Raw genomic sequence first — 7267 nt, 5'->3', positions numbered from 1 at the left:
TAACTGCATAGGAATTTACATTCTTGTTCTTGTTTTGCACTATTTCCATTTATTTTGAGTCTTCAACTCAGGGCAGTTAATCTGTAAACTCCCAGGTTTCCCCATACATACTCTATAATCCAAATATCTACCTAGATCTCCCATTGGGCTCTTATCCACTCAAATCCAGTCCTAGACTGATTGGTTATATTCCACCAATCCACCATATTTCCCTTACCCCAGTTGCTAGATACCCTAGGCACTCCCTGCCTGCTTCCAGTCCAGTTACATGGAAATTCCTCCTTCCCTCTAATAGGCCACAACTGGATTCATGCTGCAAATAAAACTTTTCTTGCTTATGCCCAAGTGTGTTTTCCTGTGTCATTCATATCAACTGGTCCTACCTCCTTGTCAGCCTTTTGCATGATCTCACCTTTTCAAAAGTCTCTTTAACAGGATAATAGCTCTCATTCAGGATACCACTTGGGAACAAGTTTAGGTCACCCTATTACTTCAGGCCAACCAGAAACTTCATACACTACCCTGCCAAGTCCAGCATAGACCTGGACCCTGTGGATTCCGCAGTGCCCCCAGGCTGGCAGAAAGTGGCAAAAAAAGATTGTGATTCCTGTTGGCTCTGGTACCTTTAAATATTGCTTTTACCTCTTCCTTAGGTTCCTGTGATCCTAAGACAAAGCTGAAAAAGTCTCACTTCTCCCTACAGTGTACAGGGAATTATATACTATGTTATATGTCCAAAATTGAGAAGGCTTTCTCCATTTCTATCCTGTGTTCAACCAAGGTTTTAGTTATATCAGTTATCAGGAACACTATTCTGGTGTGAATACTTCTTACTATTCTGTATGGGACCTAGCATACACTTGTACTGTAGTAACCCCAGTTCCCAGACAGAAGTAATTCTCCTCCTTCCTCTTTTGGTAAGAGGAAGCCTGGAAACTTTTGTAACATCTGTGAAAATAGTCTCAGAAGGTCTATAACACTGAATAATTTACAACAACCATTAGCCTACAGGCTAAAGCTGTGAAGACCACAGTGCCCCTTAACCTACTACAAACTCAGCTACACTCTTTAGCAGATGTACGAAGCCAAAGGGCCCTGGACCTTCTCAGTATCAAAGGAGTTGTGGGAATGGATGAAAAAATGGTTTTAGGCCTTCGGCTCTGCTAGATTCCTTGCTTCCTGGCTCTTACCACTCATTGGCCCTCTAATGGCCCTACTAACACTGGCATTTTTGCTACCCTGTCCTTTTAAATGCTTACATGATGTGCTTCTGAATGAGCCAAATTCTTCATCAACCAGATGTTTCTACACAGGCAGGTATGGAAGCTACAGCCAACTTTCTACCTACAAGTCCAATGGATGTCCAGACCTTTAGGAAAACACCCCATAGAGCTGTTGCCCCTTCTCAGCAGAAAGCAGCTTCAGAAGATTGAGCACCAGATCTTATCCTGACTAATAACAAAAAAGGGGGGCGGGAAATATTGGCAGGTAGATGACTTGCTTGGGTCTGCAGCTTGTTCTGCCTGAAGTGTCTAAGTCTCAAGATCCTTTTGTCCTGGCCTGATCACAAGCCTCAACTCCCTTACCATAATTTTTTCTATTCTATCCCTCTGATTATGCAGTTCCTGTGTTCCTATTCTTATAGACCCCCTCCCCTATAACTACTTCCCTAGTTTAATCACCACTAATCCTCTTTGTCTTGGTGGAGTGAGACTGCCCATCTCCCTGGCATTAAACTTGTTCTTCCTTTTCAGACATGTGTGGTATGTGTCATCTGGTCAAGACATTTAACACCTGCAATCCTAGCTACTCAGTATCTAGGGTTGATACTGGTTACTCAGAAGAATGATATCTGATGATATCTGAGAATCTAGTTTGAAGCCAAACTGGAAGGGAAATCTCTGATACTGTGATCTCCAATTGACCACCCAAAACCCAGAAGTAGAACTGTAGCTCAAACTGTGGAATGCTAGCATTGAGCAAAAATGCTCAGGGATATAACTTAGATTATATCCCTGCATTGGCAAAAAGAAAAGCAAAGAATTAAGGAAAAGGTTATGGAGAGGAAGTGAGAAACAGAGAAAGAGAGAGAGATAGGATAAAGACATTTTATATAAAATTTCTGGGAAATTATATATGATGAGAAACTGAAGAACTCCAAAATAGAAATATGGGCAACCACTCAGAATTATGATTAACATCTGTTTCATGTCTGGTTGTGGTAGAAATTTTCCCACTAACCAGCTACCAGAGAGCTGGGAAAGCCAGGCACTGGTAGTTCACACCTGTAATCCTAGCTTCTCTGGAGGCTGAGATCTAAGGATCATTGTTCAAAAACAGCTAGGGCAATAAACTACTCAATAATAAACTACTTTAAAAAAGCTGGAAGTGGCACCATGGGTCAAGTGGTAGAGCTTTAGCATTGAGGAAAAAGAGGCTCAGAGACAGTACTCAAGTCTTGAGTTCAAGCATCAGGACCCAAAAGAGGGGGTGACAACAAAAAACAAAGAAAGGGAGATGAGAAGGTTCATCACAGAATGACAAATGTTAGGAAGACTCTCTCCACTTCATAAAAAATGGGGCCAGTCCTTATGGCCCAATTACACAGGAGGCAATAAGGGGGAACCCTAGTTTAAAACAATAATAATAGTACTCTCTTTGGCAGCACATATACTAAGACTGAAATGATATAGAGAAGATTCGCATAGGCCCTGCTCAGGGATCACATGCAAATTCATGAAGTATTCCAAAATTTTATGCTAGGATGGTAAGGGGAAACAAAGGAGGAGGCAACAATGCATGATAAAAAATGTACTAATTACCTTGCTCATGCAATTATAACCCCTCTGTAGGATATTTTCACAATAAAAAAAGTAATCAAGATCTCACCAAAAATTATGCTAATAAGCTTGAGAATCTGGATGAAATGGAAAAATTTCTAGCAGATATTGATATGCCTAAACTAATCCAAGATGAGATAAACCAACTTAACAGACCTATATCAAGCACTAAGAGACCTCCCATCCAAGTAAAGCCCAGGACCAGATTAGTCCTGCTGAATTTTGCAAGGCCTTCAAAACAGAACTCACACCAATACTCCTCCAATTCTTCAATGAAATGAAAAATGAAAGTTCACTACAACTCCTTCTATGAAGCCATCATAACCCTCATCCTAAAACCAGACAGGTATTTATCAAAGTCTGAGTCAAGCAGAAAAGGTCAGATAAGGTGATGTTAGGGAAATGAACCCTAAGATATATATATATATATATACAAATGTTTTTTTTTCTTTCATGGGATTGTTTCTAACACATTTATAAGATTATTTCTTTGTTGCTTTGTATGTCCCTCCCCCATGGTATAACCCCTGCTTTCACTGTACTTAATGTTGGTATAATTTGTGGAGGGGAAGGGGAAAAACAAATCGTTTAAATAGGGATACAGGTGGACCCATTGCAACAATGAGATGTACAAGTCATTATGTTGAAAACAACTTTTGTGTGGGGGTGGGGAGGACTGGGTGGGGGGGCGGAGGGAGGATAGGAATGGATGGGAAGGGGAAACAAAGGAGGAGGCTACAATGCTTGATAAGAAATGTACTCATTATCTTGCCCATGTAATTGTAACTCCTCTGTACAGTATTTTCACAATAATTAATAAATAAATAAATAATTGAGACCTCTAGACCCATTTCTTTGATGATCATTGATGTATCACTTCTCAACAAAATTCTGGCCAATCCACTTTAACAAATCATCAGAAAATCATATACAATGATCAAACAGGATTCATCTCAGGCATGCAAAGCTCATTAAATATATACAAATCAATTAATGTAAAACATCACATCAACAAGAACAAGGATAAGAATAACATGATTATCTCAATAGACAGGGAAAAACATTTGACAAGATCCAACACCTCTTTATGATGAAACCTCTAGGAATCTAGGGAACATTTCTCAATACAATAAACACCATATATGACAAACCAATAGCTATCATTAACCTTAATGGCTAAAGCTAAAGCCATTTCCTCTAAACTCAAGAAAAAGACAAAGATGTCCACTCTCTCCACTCCTCTTCAATTTAGCATTAGAATACCTAGCTATAGCAAAAAGACAAGATGCAAACATAAAGGGGATCCAAATAGGGAAAAAGGAAATAAAACCCTCCCTCTTTGCAGAAGACATGATCTTATATTTAAAGTACCCCATGGACTCTACTCACAAGTTACTTGAGCTGATTCAAAACTTTGTCAAAGTAGCAGGGTATAAAATTAAGCCTCAAAAATCAATGGCTATTCTGTATGCCAATAATGAGAAGAGGGCCCTGAAATCAGGAAAGCATCTCATTTTGTAATAACCCCACATAAAATAAAATACCTAGGAATTAACTTAACTCAAGAAGGGAAGACCTCTATGATGAAAACTTTAAAACCTGAACAAGGAAATTAAAGCAGAACTAAGGAACTAGAAAAACCTGCCATGCTCCTGGATTACTAGGATTAACATTGTGCAAATGGCAATACTGCCTGAAGCTATCTGCAGATTCAATGCAATACTTATCAATAGCCCAACCACATTCTTCAATGAAATAGAAGAAGCAATCCAAAATTTATATGGAACAATAAAAGTTCCTAATTAGCAAAAATAATCCTTAGTCAGGGGGAGGGAGGGGGAGGCTGGGAAGGGATGTGAAGGGTAAACAAAGGAGGAGGCTGCAATGCTTGATAAGAAATGTACTCATTATCTTGCCCATGTAATTGTAACCCCTCTGTACAGTATGTTCACACAAAAAAATAATAAAAAATAATCCTTAGCAGACAGAGCAGTGCTGAGGAATAGTAATCAAAAGAGCTTGGTACTATACTGGCACAAGAACAGATCTGAAGACAAATGGAATAGAACCAAAACCCAGAAATGAATCTGCAGACCTATAGCCACCTAATCTTCAATGAGGGAGCCAAAAAAATAGAATGGATTTTTTTCTGTTTTATTTCTTCTTACTTCCTTTCTTCTTCTTATTATTGTTATTTTAATTTTATTTTATTGGATCTAAAATATATCTACTTATTTATATATATAAATATATCTATCTATATAAATGTGTCTATTTATATATCTATTTATTTATATCTAAAATATACTTAGGATTAAAAAAGTATATCCTCCAAAAACAAATCCTCAAAGAAATACCTGCCCCCCCAATCAACAAGTGAACTAAAAACTTAAAGAGAGACTTGTCTGAAGAGGAAATAAGAATGTCTAATAAAATGCAAATCAAAACAACACTGAGATACCACTTCATCCCATTTAGAATGGCTATAATCAAGAACTCTAATAACAACAGATGCTGGAGGGGATGTGCACGCAAGGGAACCCTACTGCATTGTTGGTGGGAATGTAAACTTGTTCAACCACTCTGGAAAGCAGAATGGAGGTTCCTCAAAAGACTACACATAGATCTCCCCTATGACCCAGCAATCCCACTTTTGGGCATATATCCAAATAAAAATAAACAAGGCAATACTAAAGCAACCAGCACAATTAGGTTTATCACAGCATTATTCACAATAGCTAAGATATGGAACCAATCCAAATGTCCCTCAGTAGAAGAATGTATCAAGAAAATATGGTATGTATATATACAATGGAATTCTGTGCCTCCATCAGAAAGAATGACACTGCCCCATTTGTTAGGAAATGGAAAAACTTAGAAAAAATCATATGAAATGAAGTAAGCCAGTCCCAAAGAAATATAGGTCCTATGGTTTTCCTTATTTGCAATAATTAGTATATGTCTAGGATAATCTTATCAGAGGAGCTGAAAAGCTCAAACACTATGTACATATAATCAAATAAGATGATGCTAAGTGAAATGAGTCCCAAGATATGGATGCAAGAGGTATGTATTTGATGCTGTTGTTTTAAATGTACTAAGTGATTCTTTTTTTGTTTCCTTTGTATGTTCTTCCTCCTACGGAATGTCCCCTGAAGTCACTGTGTTTGATTTTGGTACCCTGTGTCTTGTATATACATTTGTCTAACCTGGGGAGGGGAAGGGGAATAACAAAATGGTGAAACAAGAACACAGGATGACCAATTGCAGCAATGATACCCACAGGATGGTATATTGGAAACGAACTTTTACAACTGCAGGTGGAGATGGGTGTGGTTTGGAGAGGCGTGGAGGAGGTGGGAGAGGGAAGATATCATGGGTGAACAAGGAGAGGGGTAAAAGGGTCAACAATTAATGTACTCATTGCCTTATTCATGTAACTGTAAGCCCTCTGTACAGTATCTCTACAATAAAATAAAATAATAATAATAATAATAATAAAGAAGAAATAAAACAGAAAAAATACAGAAAGATTCTACTTACTAAAAGTAAAGGGCTAGGGATATGGATCCTGATTGTATAGTGTTTCTCATCAATCATATTCACTGAGTTCAAATATCATTCTGTACCCTGAATTTCTTCTTATGTACAGATCCTTTTACACTAAGCATCTATGTTTATTATAATATCAGTAAAAAATATCATTAATACAAGAAGCTGCAGTCTAAAAGTCTTATTTACCTTGTTGATGCTTTTTAACACCAATTCTCTTCCCTGACATTCAGTCTCAATCTTAACTCTATGCCTGTTTTTCTTCCCTTTACCTGAATAGTAAAAGCAATTGAGAAAGTCAACCATAAAAGACTATTTAATAAGCTACCACCTAGGAACATAATTCAGGATGGTTCTACATAAAGAAAAGAAAAGAGAAATGATTTGGAATGAGTACACATGCCTACAGAGCAATTGTTATGTTCAGTGATATCAAGTTCCAGGAGTTCATTTAATTATGTGCATATTTTATGTGCCTTGATAAACATAATTTTTGATCTGCTAATTTGTTTTGGAAACAACAGAGTGGCATATCTTCAGGATACTGCACTGAAAAGGGTGAAATAGAACTGCAACATTCAGGCTCCAGATTCCTGCAGGTGAGTTTCTTTTGCTTTATTCTTTTTTGCATGATATTCTAACAACAAGCCTACCTGCATTGTTATGTTATGATTACTTCTGAATCTTGTGCTCCCAGAGAAACTTCCTCATTATGACAACATTCTATCACTCTCCATGATAAGGAGGACAAAGAATGTCTTATTTCTCCACAGCCAAGCCTCCTACAACAGATTAGATCTTGACTTGGAAGTAAGGATTTCAGGTTGTGTTTACTTTTGTCTGAACTGTATTTGATGATCTCTTAGTGGAGATTA

At 37.6% G+C, this 7267-nt stretch overlaps 1 non-coding gene across 1 annotated transcript; it reads left to right on the top strand.

The window, feature by feature from the left end:
* Positions 1-2649: 2649 nt before the first annotated feature.
* On the top strand, positions 2650-2756 carry LOC138823816 (U6 spliceosomal RNA). The gene has a single exon (XR_011370908.1). It is a non-coding gene; the product is annotated as a U6 spliceosomal RNA (small nuclear RNA).
* The last annotated feature ends 4511 nt before the right edge of the window (positions 2757-7267 follow it).

This window comes from Dipodomys merriami, unplaced genomic scaffold (genome assembly GCF_024711535.1).
Source record: "Dipodomys merriami isolate MVZ:Mamm:240054 unplaced genomic scaffold, mDipMer1.0.p SCAF_123, whole genome shotgun sequence".
NCBI classification, from domain to species: domain Eukaryota; kingdom Metazoa; phylum Chordata; class Mammalia; order Rodentia; family Heteromyidae; genus Dipodomys; species Dipodomys merriami.
This window is presented reverse-complemented; position numbering and strand designations above follow the sequence as displayed.